Genomic DNA, 14370 nt, shown 5'->3' on the forward strand with positions numbered 1-14370 from the left:
ACTCCTGAAGGACCCACAGCTGGATCCAGATCCAGGTCCAGATCCAGATCCAGGTCCAGGTTGGTTCCTGTGAAGAATGAAGGTTGCTGGTGTGAGTCCTGAGCTCTGACATGCTCCTGTAACTCTGACAAACACTCACTGTTCCTCTTCTGAACGGATGTCTTTCAAGTCAGGATTAGAAGCCGATGACTTTTTAGTCTTGAAGATTTTGAAGAAGTCTTTAAGATTTTTCTTACTGTGGAAAAAAAACTCCAATTGATCAAATATTGTCCATCCATTACATGAATAACACATATTTAACAAACACTCACTGTTTCACTCTTGAACGACTATTTTTGGATGCATTTAAATTATCCTCTGATGTATCACTTCTTCTGGACCTCCAGCTGGATCCAGGTTTAGATCCAGATCCAGGTCCAGGTTGGTTCCTGTGAAGAATGAAGGTTGCTGGTGTGAGTCCTGAGCTCTGACATGGAGAAGATCATGGACAGTTGGAGATGTTCATCTCACCTCTGAGCTTTGCTCTGGTTGTCATGGTTACCATCTCTGCTTCTAGAGGGTGGGGCTCCCTCCTGTGGTTCCTCCCACTGATCCTTGCTGCTCGATTCACTGGATCCCATCAGCTCACACACACCTTCCACCTTCACCTGCAGAGGAAACCCTCCTCATCATCAGCTCTGATCCTCCTTCACCAACAGATCAGCTGCTCCTCCACTGATTGGCTCTTCTCTTGTGTTTCCTCTCAGGTTCAGGTGAATGCAGTCAGACAGCAGTGGGAGGCAGAGAAGCTGCCATCAGCTGCTGCACTTCTGCTCTCCCTCCACCAGGTGGAGACATGGAGCTGCAGCAGCAACATTTCCATTCAGTCACTTTCACAAAGAAACAACAAACTTCCTGTTTCTACACTTCAGGAAACATCAAGAAAAACAGACAGAAATCAAAGAATGAGGAGAAAAGATAGAAATAAATGAATTCTTCCTCTCAAAGCTCCAACAGAGACTTTGATTCCACTCTTAAACCTCTAAACTGGAAAGCATTACAAGTTACTTGTTCAAAAGTGATCTGTTACTTGACAATAATACTTTCTCAAAACTGGAACATTTCAGATAATAAAGTTTATTTCTGGTAAAGTGAAAAGAATTTAAACCAAATTGGAAGATCAAAATACACCGTGAGTGAGTTTAGTCCATACAAACAAACTTCCTGTTTCTACACTTCATGAAGCATCAAGGAAGACAGACAGACATCTAATAATGAGGAGAAAATAAAGAAACAAAGAAAGACAGTAATTCTTCCTCTCCAAGCTCCAACGGAGACTTTCTCATAACCCTTGACCTCCACACAGGTTTGGATGGAGGAGATGGTTTCGAGTCAGAAAAGAAGGAAGTGAATGCGCCAGAGCGGAGCGAGATTGTAAATGGGTACCATTCTCTGTTTGTTCTCCTCCTAAGAGGCACCCTTTTCTCTTGTCTTTCTTTCCTTTGATGTTATTCTAATGTTGCAGGTTGTTTGAACCCAACATTAAAACAAGCATTATAATAGAATTGTTTAGGGTGTTAGTAAGACATTTATTAGTACAATAAGTTTAATAAGGTTTATTAAATTACTTAGTTAACACATTTACAAGCATTATTATTAGGATGTTTTTAAGTTGCTAATCTTACATTTAGTGGTATTATAGATGCCTAACAAATTTGTCAGTGTTATAGTGTCCCTACGTTTTTTTAAGTTGTCTGAAATAAATTATTATATTTCTTTTTCAAAAAGAGTTTTGTATGTTTAGTCTGTTTTAATGTTATGAAGTTATTTTTACAATCTTTATGCTTTGTGGTTGTTTGTGGTAAAAACGTTCCTCACTTTAGTTGAGGTGCTGCAAAACGTTTAATAAACTGTTAACAAAGTTTATTAATACATTTGTAAAGCTTATACGCAGTTTAGTAATATGGACTTTAAAGACAATGGTCTGACTTCAGAGGTTAATAAATCTTATTAACACTTTCAGGTATTTGCTAATTAATATCTTACTAGCATCTTACACATTCATAAAGCCTATTAATTTGTTAAGTTAGTTAATCAAACTTATTTAGCTTATTAATACTTAGCTTTGGGTGAGACATCTATAATGCTAATAAATGTATCATTAGCATCTTAAAAATATCTTAACAATAATGCTTGTAAGTGTGTTAACTAAGTAATTTAATTAACCTTAGTAGACTTATTGTACTAATAAATGTCTTACTAACACCCTATAAATTCATTTATAATGCTTGTTAATGAATTAACAAAGCTTGTTAAGGAATCTTAATATAAAGTGTTACCGAAACTCTTTCTTCTGTCTGGATTCTGGAAAGTTCTGACAGGAAGCAGCAGTCAGCTGATCTGAACCACTTTGATGAGTCAGCATTTTCACTTCTGTAAACATCAACAGTTTATTCTGTGAAAATCTTCAATAAAAACACAATTTGTTTACATTTTCTCCATAAATCAGTCAAACAGAAACTGATCAATAAGTGAGAATTGATCCTCAGTTGTTGATCAGTAATGAGATCAAAGATGAGAGTTTGCAGAGAAAGAAGAAGATCTTCTAAACATTCAGAGACTAACAGTCAAGTTAGAGAAGACAAAGTTCAACAAAGAAAGTAGATTTTCACAAAAGGTCTGAAGAGACGTCTTTTCTCACCGTGTGAAGCAGCTGCAGCTCAGATCAGAGATTCTGTTTCTTTCTCTTCTGCTTTACTTTAAGAACACATCACTTCCTCATGTTGTGTTGATTCTGCTGAGTGTTCTATGTTGGACCAATCAGCTTCAGCCTTTCACCTGAATGTTACTGTTACTTGATCACATGACCTCTGACCCGGCAGCTCCTCTTCTTCACACAATTTGTGAGGAAGATTAAGATAAGATAAAGATTCATGTTGATCTTTCCTCTTTAGTCTCCACATCTCAGCTCCTTGTCTCAGTTCTGGATCCAAACTTTTCACTGAACTGATACAAAGTGATTTCACAAAAACTCTGATCCAATCATTTCATATGAACTGAAGGTGTAGATGATCACCCAGAATGCTTTGGGCTCTGAAGGTTTCATCAGGATTCATCTCCGATTTCTGAACACAGCAGATGTGATGGAAGAGGGCTGGGCTTCAGAGTGAATGACAGGATGATGTAGAAGTCTTCTTTGAGGTGATCTGCCTCTCAAATGCTGCAGGATGTTTGTGGATCGTCCTGCAGACTCTGGATCCATGAAGACAGGATGAAGATGAGGGTGGATCCTGGTCTTCATCCTGATGCAGTGGGAGTTCTGCTCTGACAGGAAGTGAAGCAGAAACTGAAGGAAGCTGCAGAACCAGCAGTTCTGGGAAGAAAGCAGAGGATTCTGGGTCTGAAGGTTCTGACCAATCAGAAAGAAGCAGATCAGAACCTGCAGAAGGTTGGAGAACAAACGTGGACGCTTGTGGGCGGAGCTTCATCTGTGATGAAGAGGAGGGTCCTGACAGAGGAGATGACAGAGCAGCATTTCAGTGTCAGAAAAAACTGTTTGCTTTCCTTCAGCTGCAGATGCTGTTTCTCACTGGGTTCCTGTTGGAACCTGCAGCTCCTCCTGCTGTGCTCACATCTTCCTGTCAACATGTATTCTGCTGGCTGGAACATATAGGGTGCCGCTCAGAGGACAGCCCTGCTTCTCTCCTCTCTCCCTCTCAAAGCTCTGCATTAGCGCGCCGTCAACCTTCACACACATGCTGGATAGAACGTACACGCGTGTAAGCGTTTGCGTGAAGGTCTGTGATTGCAGCCACAGATCATCTGCAGACAGAATCAAAGAGTTTCATCTGAGCAGAACATCATTTAACTTTCAAAGCTTTTTCTTTCACTTCTCTCCAAGGTCAAAGGTCGCTCCACATCCCCCCTCCCTCAAAGAGTCTTTGGTGATTCTTTCAGCTCAGTGCACCTCCTAGTGTTTGGTGGTGGAACAGCTCTGCTATGGCTTTGTTTTTTCTTCAAGCAGGATCCAGATGTGAAAAATAAACAGGAGACTCAGATCCAGATGTTTGTCTGTCTTCTGGTAGGAACCGCGGGAATCTCGATCATTCATTCATGAGCGTCAACAATTAGATGATAAAGCATTTGGTTACCTGAAGAAAGTCATAGATAAATATCAAACTTAGGATAGTCATGAATTGTGTGGTAAATATGAATAAATCCACATACACATGTAAGTAATATAGTTTTATTTACTCTTAAACATAAACAGACATATTAGCCCTTTGGTTCTTAACTTCTCATCATTTATTTATAGTTTACCATCACAAGTGAAGATCATTAAAAAATCCATAAGTTTTAGTAAAATAGACTAACAAAGATTAAGTACATATCAATTACACAAGAATGCACAACATTACAGATCAAGTATCAAAATTATTTGCATATTTGAACGGTGTCAAGATATCTGAACAATTGTGGCACAGCGGCCAGGAAGAACAGCAGAACTAAATGGTACATACCTTTGGATGATTCCAAGGACGAAATGCTCTACACAAATGAAATGTGGGCGTGTCCACAATAGAACAAATGTCTCATGTACCTTTTTGAAGATCAGGACATAAATTAAATTTCCAAAATGGTGGAAGAATGAAAATGACAGAAAGGTTAATCGATGATGGGCTGGTCCACTCTGGAAGAAACTCCAGGAACTTATAAATATAAACGCATTTGAATGAACATTTCAATCAAATCTTCTAATTACAGATTACTCCAATCCATCCTGGAAGCGTGAGATCCATTCTGGAACTGATTCTGTTCTGAAGGTTGGACTGAGGGGTTTTTAGAGCTCACCACTAGGGGGCGCACAAAGACATGAAGGACTTACCGTATTTTCACAACCATAGGGCGCACCGGATGGTAGGGCGCAGTCTCAGTCGTGGGGGATTTTTCCGTCTTTGACACATACAAGGCGCACCGGGTGTTAAGGCGCGCGCACGTTAACGCTCCGTTCAGAACCTCTGCGCTTCTAGAGTGGGTTGTAGGAAAGAAATCTTCCGCTTTTCAGTTCTTTCCATCCATGTGTGTTCAGTAGTCGAGAGTGGTAAAGCAAACAAGGATTCAAGCTGATTAAAAATACACGGATTCTATTGCCCTAACAATAGTTCTAACACAGATTAAAGACATTGTTGCAGATATCTTGATTCTCAAGTTAAAAGACCTGCAGACGCATAAGTTACATGCGAATTACTTGTAGACAGTCTTGAGAACCATAGAGTCCGTTCCAAACAGTCTTTTAAACATGTGTTGACACTCCTCCTCCTGGAAACATCTTGGCGGCCGAATCTCCACCCCTGAACAGTCTGATTCGTCAGCCGGTATCCCTCGTGCTTCCACCGGCCAATAGATGAAAGTTACCAACTCCAGATCCGCTCCGCCTTTCCGGAGAGGGGCATTTCACTGGCGCACACAATCCAACGATCTAAAGAGTCCTCCACTGGTCCAAAGTAAATCATACCAGCCAAACGAATACTCCATCACCGGCACGAGATCAAAGGTCAGCTCCATCCTCCACATGAGAACACAAATCCGAACACTTTCCCAGGGGAAAAACCTTCAACCCAGATAGTAGAGATGTAGTCCATGACATATTTATTGCGTCTCTGGAAACTCCTAGATTTGCACAAAGAAGTCCTAGTTGCTGCTGCAACTATAAAGCATAAGTGAAGGTCACTGGAGAATAAGTCCTAAAAGAGTCCAAAAGAGTTCACACTAAAGATAAAACTGCAATATAACAAAGAATAAGATCTAAAAACATACATTTTCTATAGGGTTAATAAAACATCCAGTCTCTGTTTTTTTAGAAATGGTTGAGGATTATGAGGTAGAAGGAGCATAGAAGGCTTTAAAATGTAGATAGTTGCACTGCAGTTAGGTTCCACTTGGCCTTTATGTCTCTCTCCTTTCCACACTCCATCTTCTTTTACAACCCACAACTACACATTAGGCGCACCGGCTCATAGGGAACACACTGCTGGCGGAAGAAAATTTATGACTTTTAAGTGCGCCTTATAGGCGTGAAAATACAGTACTGGTTGAAGATCTTCCAGAGAAGATAACCAAAGTTCTTTAAAAGTCGATTCAATTCAAGCAGGAAGGTTGTTTTCTGAGAGTTCTCTGTCTTCAAGGATGGAAGCTAAAGACATTTAGGGTCAAAGCTCCCAAGGTGCCTCCATCCTGCTGGTTTCCAGCTCTGCAGGAACAGCAGCTCCACATGAGGCCTTTGGGGAGCAAAAAACTGTCATTTCCTGGCTTCAAACTTTGTGCTGCTTCATCAGGAGGAAGAGGAGGAGCAATAGAGGAGCAGGAATAGTGGGAGTGGGACTTGTTTTTGAACTGTTTTTCACAATAAAAGCACACATTTTATGATCATCAGAGGTAAAAACTAACAACTAACTCAGAATTTGTTCTTTTCTTATTGAAATAAAACAGAAATCTGTTCTCTCAAACTCCTTCAATGTCCTTTTCATTTCTAAACATTATTCTGAGTATTAGAACCATGGAATCACATAGAATCATAATTTTAGTCATTTTGTGATTCATAAACTCATTTTTTTCCATTAAAAATAGAACATTTGAAAATAATCAAATGATCAAATTCAAAGAAAAACCAAACATCAAAGTCAGAGACATGAAGGGCTCATATCTTCACCAATTCTTCAATAAACATGGAGGTGTGACGTCACTTTTTCTACCACTGCTTCAAGTTGGAGCAGGAGCTGAAGATTGTCGCCCCCTGCTGGTGGAAACAGCTCATTACAAGCGTGGAGTCGCAGAAAAGCTCAGATTGGTTCTTCTTGATCTATGATGTCAAATGTTCTGGATCAGAAAAACCCCATTCAGTTGATGTAAGAATCCTCATCAGTCATGAAAACAATCGCTATTCCTGCTGTTTCTGACCGTTTTCATGGTCTGCAGGTCTGACAGCAACAATCTCAAATGTTGGACTGAACCATTTCATTTTTATCCTAGAGAAAAGACCACTGAACATTTCATATTTGTCTCGTTGCATCATAATTGAATAAAAACTAGATCTGAAACCAGATTCAAATCTATTTAGTCTTTGAGTTTCATGGATTTCAGCTTCATCTGTTCTGGTTCCAGAATTATGACTTTTTTATCATCAGCTGAGCGAACAGATCAGAGCTGAGGCCCTCTAGTGGTGGACAGATGTTACTGTTCCAACAGGAGGTGGATGACTAGGAGGGGGCAGGACAGGCCTGGGGTCAGAGGGCGGGCCCATCCAGGAAACAGACTCCCCGGGGAAAGGCACTACCACGTGGTTTCAATTCCTGTCATGAATAATTGCTAAAAATGGACTTTAGGACTTTGCTGAAACAGGAATGACATCAATTCAATGATTTCAGCAAAGCAAATTCAGCACTTAGGCTCCGCTTCTCCTCTCTGCTGTTTATGATTGTCCACCGATGAGGGGGGGAGGGGGTCATGGGGCCCCCAGCACTTTGGAGGCTTCGAGCTGAATCCATAAAATAATTCTGAAATAATTTAATGACCATTTTTATTTAACTCTGGAAATAAAAATAAAAAACACTGAAATGACAAAAAATTGTCCAGTTAAAAGGGTTAACCCCACCCCCCGTCCTCCTGCAGTAATGGACTATTCTGTCAGCAGCAAGTTCAAAGCCTCATTTTAAGGTCTTTTCATTGACATTTGTGACAACTGTGGTGCAGAAAAAGATCCAAATCCAACTACAAATGCATTTCTTCCCTTAATCCATCAGTGTCTCTATTTCTATAGAAGTATATAGCTGTCCATAGGGAGACAGCCTCCTCTCCTCAGAGGCCTGCCTTAAAAGTTGAAGTCAAGTTGTGAAGAATAGTTAGAAACTGCCTTTAACTTTAATTACACTAATGGTTTAAACTTAATTCACTGAGCATGTATTGTCATCTCAAAATTACATTAAATTTGAAGACAGCACAGCCAATCAAATTATTTTCACAGTTTAATCTCATCCTCCCTTTTTTCTGTGCATGTGTGATCTGCTGAGCAGGCCTCAGACTTATCTTCACTTTAGCCTTGGAGCTTCTCTCCAGCAGCAACCTGTGGGCGTGATTTTCACACGGGGTCCAGCGGACTATCTTCTGAATATGAAAATACAGGGTTTTTATACCAAAGCCCATCTCTGAGCTCGTTGGTTCAGACTTTGAATGCACCTTGTTCATCTGTCTGTCCCCTTCGTGTTTGTACGAAGTAAAACCTCCACAAAAGACAAGTAACTGTCTCTGAGTCATTATTCATTATTTCTGTGTGCAAGAAACTGAAGGGAACGAACCAGCCTAATTTCACTATCTTACAGTCCTGTTTAGAATCGCCAGTTTCCTCACACAAGTCAACAAACTGGATTAGTTGTGTTAACGTGACCTTTTGTTGGATGAAATGAAAAGATCTTGTTGAACCAAAGTTCTGGTATTTGATTCTGATAGAGATTTGAAAATCACAGAAACTTTTTTTTACTATTGTTCAAACTTCAATCATTTTTCTCAACTCATTGAGAATTTTTTTTTTTCCGGTTCCGGGTTGCTGTGTCGACGCGTGTGTGGCTCGCTGCGGCTCGCTGCGGCTCGCTGCAGCTATACATCTATCAAATGACTTAAAAAGTTGATTTTCTCTAAAAAAGAGAGCTGACCATGGCCCCCAAGAAAAACGCTGACTACGAAGACCTTAAAAAGTCTCTTGATGATCTCCAAGCTGCTTTGTATCCCTTCATGGAACAAGTGAATGCTAAGTTAACTCCGATCTTGGATCTAATGGAAGACTTCCAAAGATTCCGAGCTCAAAACGAGCAACGAGAAAACCGGGTCGACATTCTGGAGAAAAGACTCGAAAATGTGGAACCACAAGTAAGGATGAATAATGTCATTCTCACTGGAGTACCGATCAAACCTCTGGCAAAGCTAAATGCAGCTGGAATTATCATTGCTAAAGCTAATAGCGCTAGCAGTCCCTCTCAAACGGAGAGCGGTGGAGAGTCTCTGGTACACCAAATGGAATCATTGCTCATGTCTAAAGGGATTTCCCTGGACCTCAACACCATGGAGACCTGCCACCCGCTCCCCAGGAGAAAGGAGACGGACAAACCAGCGATCCTCATGAGGTTTGTGAATCTTAAACACAAGCTAGCTCTGATGAATCAAAGGAAGAACCTAAAGGGATCTACTGCTTATCTAAACAACCATCTGACCAGAAGGAATGCTGAAATTGCCAAACATGCCAGGCTTCTCAGGAAGCGTAAACAGATTGAGAACACTTGGGTTAAAGGCTGCAGGATTTACGTCAAACCACTCGGTCCACCGGACCGGGCCAAGGTTCTGGTTGTGAAGACCATGAAGGACTTTGAGAAGTGTTTACGGACATCTGAAACAACGTGGAGTAATATATCATAGAGCCAAATAGTTTCAAGAAATATGACGCCTAGATTCATCACTTTCTCAAAGTCTGAAGTGACCTAATTAACAGCACAGCTCTGACCTGCAGACAACTTGACCTCAACTTACACCCACTGATATCAGCTGAAGAAGGATATGGACCTCTATTTAATGTCTGCAGAAATAACATCGAAGAGAACAATAAACTCTGTTTAAACCCAGAAGAACGGCTGTTAATCAGCAGAAGAAGAAATGCCAACCTTGGACAATCGACAGAATATGGACTCTTTTTATTTTCCCTTTCAGCACATGTGGCAAACTCAAGGCCCGGGGGCCAAATGTGGCTCACCATGTCATTTTATGTGGCCCACGAGAGCATAAAAGTTTATCATTTCTTAGAATAAAAAAATAAAATTGGTGTGTATTTATTTATATCTAGGGGGAAACAGACTTGTACAACGGAGTTTTAGGGCAACCAAAAAAAAAAGAAAAAACTAAAATTACGAGATTTTATCTCGTAAAGTCATAAATTTACGACTTTTTATCTCATAAATTTACGACTTTTTATCTCATAAATTTACGAGAAAAAAGTCGTAGATTAAGGAGAAAACCGAAGTTGTCCGTTTATCGGAACCTAGCTTAGATGAAGTATGTGGAGCCTTTTGTGAAGCTTAATTTCCGGATTATTATAGGTTTAAAACAAAGAGATTCTGAACCTTTTGGCGACTCAAAATCAGATTATTTTCCATGTAGCAGTCTTTCCGGGGTTCAGTGTCAGTAAAGCGGAGTTTCATATGTAAAATAAGGAGCTCAGAGACACGTTTGGGTGTAGAGGATCGCTGCAGCTTTTATTTTCCTTTTAATTCACATAACCTGAAGTTCATCTGTCTCATTACGTCATGAACCTGTCATCCGAACACCAATGCGGAAGTAAACAGTGTTACATACTCCCCACCTGCAGATGAAATGTCCCGTTTCAGCATAAAACAATAAAGAGGAATGAAAATAGTCTTTTATATTAGCTTTACAACGTTGAAAATGCCAAAAAAGTGCTCCTCCTTTTGTGTGACGGAAGCGTCACACAGACGTAGAGATCTTGTCTTTGGTGGAGGAAGAAAGGATTCAAGCAAACAGCTGCAATGACACCCGATGGCTTCATTGGGCTGCAGATATCCTGGAAACCAACCATCAATAAATAAAACTTTAATGAATCGTAAATCAAACAAATGAACTTCCAGACATTTGGAACGTTATCAATAAACATTCAGCTCACCTGGTCAACAAAGTTTAGTCGGTCTGCTCTACGGCTGCACTGCGTTCATCACTTCCACTGTAATCTCCTAAAATTACGAGTTTTTTTCTCATAAATTTACGAGTTTTTATCTCTTAAATTTACGAGTTTTTATCTCCTAAAATTACGAGATAAAAGCTCGTAATTTTACTTTTTTTTTTCTTTTTGGTGGCCCTAATTTTTTTTTTTTGGGTGGCCCTAATACTCCGTCATAGACTTGAAATATCGGATTGAGCAACTAAACATTAGGACTTAAGCACTGTCCATATAACCTAACCTGACAGAATCAAATGTAAAAGGATTTATGCTAGAGTAACAAACAAACATATGTTTTCTATGCAACTGTAATTGTCACTTTAAAAAGCCAGAATAAATAATGAGTTATTTAACATTAAGGAGTAGTTACATTTATTTTTCATTACATTTAGTTACATGTTTAAGTTAAATCTAGCCCTTTGAGGACAGCTGGTATGCTTATGTGGCCCTCAGTGAAAATGAGTTTGACATCCCTGCCTTACAGCAGTACTTTATTATAAAAAATAAAATTTTAATAAATAAAAATACAAAAAAATAAAACAAATGATTAATCAAATATTGTAAATTCTTAAATTGATTGACTTTTAATGATATTACTTCACTTGCTCCAAAAAAATTGATAAATTAATTCATGATTTTTCCTAATATAGCATAATTTTGCACATATTTTTAACTTCTAAAACTTGATGAAATTTTGCTATGAAAATTCCTGAAACAGTGTTATGTCTATTTTACTGATATAGTATTATTTTTTAATCATATAAAGGACTTTTATAAGTAACATAATCTGCATATATTTTGGATACTTCATTGCCATGTTGATCTCTAAAAGTTATTTTTTACAAAATAATTTAAGTAATTCATCTTTGTCATGTGCTTTATTGATATTTCAAGATTCTTAATTCTGTCTGATAAAAGCTAGGAACCGGATAATGATAAATCATGTAATAAAATGGTTACAGTAGAACAGGGGTGGGATTATATAAGTTCACTTTCTTCCACGCCCTTTCAAGCAATATTTATTACTATGTCTAATTATCCAAAGTTTGATTAGTTATTGTATGAATGTATAACTGATGATTGTATTGTGTATTATGTGTATTTTGTGTATTATTCCTTTTTGATTGCTTGAAATAAACAATTTCAAATCAAAAACTCAAATCAAAAACTTCAATTGTGTTCAGCAGGGGCTGTCAATCAAATGAAGCAGCAAATATGATGAAAAGAACTCCCATATTTCTCTGACTAGACCCAAAGAAGACTATGTCAGAATGAAAAAGTCAAACAGTTGAAGACCAACATTCCTCCATCCATCCATCCATTTTCTGAACCTCTGAGTCTAAGCTGCCTCTGTTGAATGAAGGCGCTTCACTCTGGACAGGTTACAACACACACACACACACACACATCTAGGGGCATTCAGAGGAACCATCAACGCATGAAGCATTTTTTGGAGTGTGGGAGGAAACACGGGTGGAATGAACAGACAAACTCCAACAGAAAGGTCACAGCTGGGATTTGAACCTTCTCACTACTGTTTGCAGATTGGAAGCAGATTGAACTTGCAATGTGAAACAGCTGAAGGTCAAATCTGCTGTGAAGAAGTTTGGTTTAGTCCAGACGTGTTGGACTTCAAACTGTCATTTCCACCAACAACACCACCAAGAGCTTGTTCAGCTGGACTACAACACATGACAACAACACACATGTCTACATGGAAGTGACAGTGTGGCGGCGCTGCTCAGATCACGTCTGGCCTTTGACCTCCCACTGAAAGTGGCCTCTGGCCTTTGCCGCCACGGCGACTGAGTGGAGCGGCTCCACGGCTGCTGGTGGTGTTCCAGGTGATGGAGGATGTTTTCCAGGTGTCTGCTCCTGCAGAGGTCTGGATGGATCTGAGCTGATCTGAATGTGCTGACAGGCCTCTGAGGAGAAGAGACTGACAGAGGAACCATGAGCTGAAGGAGGCTAAAGGCCCAGGATCCAGAAGCAGCTGCAGAGAGACCACCAGCATCAGGATCAGGATTCCAGAGGGGCAAGGCTCAAAGTGGGAAAAGACTTTTTGCTCCTTGAAAGCAGACGACCAGAGATGAAGTCACCTGGAGACAACGACTCCTTTCTGATCCCTGGAGCTGAAAGTCATCCAATTGTCATTTGGATATCAGCAAACTCTAGTCAACGTGAGTTTGTTCATTTGATCCCAGACTTGGAAGAATCAAACACTGGAGGCTCTTGATGTCGGCACAATGTGCTGCAGGCAGAATCAACAGGAATCCAGTTGAATCCAGATGTTGGAAACACAGACGTCCTACAGCAGGGCTGCTCCTTCCTGCTCCTGGAGATCTACCACCTGCCTGTTCTCCAGCTCTCCCTGCACTCCTTCCTGCTGATCACCTGGACCAGGTGTGTTCATCCAGTCACAATCTGGAGACATCTGATGGAGCCAATCAGCAGCTAGCAGGGTTTGGAGATCTGGAAAACAGGCAGGTTGGTAGATCTCTAGGACCAGGATTGATCAGCCCTGTCTTCCAGCTTTCCTTCCCAGAATGCAACAGTTTGACTGAGAATGAATGTTCTCCTGCTGTTGGTGTGAGGATTCTGCAGGTCCGTTCTTCAGTGGTTCTGGTGGTGTTCTGTCTGTCAGTCACTCCAGGTTCCTGTCAATCATCCACATGTCTTCATTTCTGTTGTCTTCAGTCAGTAGAAGTCTCTGTTTTCAGGTCTACATTGTCAGATCATCAGTTTTTGGTTTCTCCATGGATTTTCTCCTGTTTCTGTTTATTGATCAAATCTTGACGTTTCTGCCTCTGAGCCCAGTTTCTGCATTTTGGCTCCTCCCCTTCCTGACAGCTGGATCCAGTGTGACTCCGGTTCTATGTTGGATTCTCTTCTGCATCTGATCCTCTAAACACAGGAAGTTGTTGTGACTGGAAGGATTTGGATCCAGAAAGATGGAGAACCTGAAGGATCCAGAGTGGAAAGAAGGCTAAACCAATCAGAAAACATTCTGTTCAACAGAAACATTTAGTGTCAGACCCGGAATGAGGAAGCTGTAACCTCACCAGAAATACTCTTCCTTTATTTTGAAAATCCCCTGCTGTTTGATTTTGTACTTATTAGCAGCTTCCTGTCCCTGCAGGATCTGCTCTGTGTTGAATTCAGATGTCTGGCTAAAGTCCAAAGTGACTCCTGGACTCATTTAGAGCGTTTTTCTGAAACCTGAACGTCTGGAGGCTCTGAGTCCGAGCGGAGCTGCAAAGACACGAGCTGCAGCTCAGAAGAAAATGGTTTGATACCAAACTGGGGGGTTGGAGACACTTTTGGATTCATCTGGAAAGCTGCTTCACACCCAACGGGATTCACGCGGTGGGCGTGGCCACTTTCAATGTTAAGTCAATGGTACAGACGCCATCTGAGGTCCTGAGGCGCCATTTGAGTGGTGGGCGGCGTGAAGGTCTGGCAGCAGCGTGACGGTTTGAGTGACAGCGGGTAGAAAACACATCAATCTAGTGAATGGATCCTTGGTTCTCCTGAACTTCCATTCATTCTCTTCACCTGCTGGTTCCCTTTGGGGGCAGCGGGGTTTCAGGAAGCGTCCTGCCTGCTGTTGGCCAAAGGCG

At 40.6% G+C, this 14370-nt stretch overlaps 1 protein-coding gene and 1 long non-coding RNA gene across 3 annotated transcripts in view; one reads left to right on the top strand and one right to left on the bottom strand.

Moving 5' to 3' along the window:
- Positions 1-14370, top strand: part of LOC144987744 (uncharacterized) — a 202143-nt gene that overhangs the window by 68684 nt on the left and 119089 nt on the right. The gene's annotated exons all lie outside the window — the stretch shown is intronic.
- The window catches only part of LOC144988499 (uncharacterized), a 62573-nt gene continuing 48341 nt past the window's right edge, over positions 139-14370 (bottom strand). The window contains exons 2-4 of one of the 2 annotated variants that reach the window (XR_013652426.1): positions 511-647; positions 312-428; positions 139-235 (exon numbers count right to left, since the gene is read on the bottom strand). This is a non-coding gene — a long non-coding RNA (uncharacterized LOC144988499). Of the gene's footprint in view, positions 236-311; positions 429-510; positions 952-14370 lie in introns of those variants that run through there. The other variant, XR_013652425.1, reaches the window with a different exon arrangement.

This window comes from Oryzias latipes, chromosome 2 (assembly GCF_053564925.1).
Source record: "Oryzias latipes strain Hd-rR chromosome 2, Olatipes_Hd-rR_3.1".
NCBI lineage: Eukaryota > Metazoa > Chordata > Actinopteri > Beloniformes > Adrianichthyidae > Oryzias > Oryzias latipes.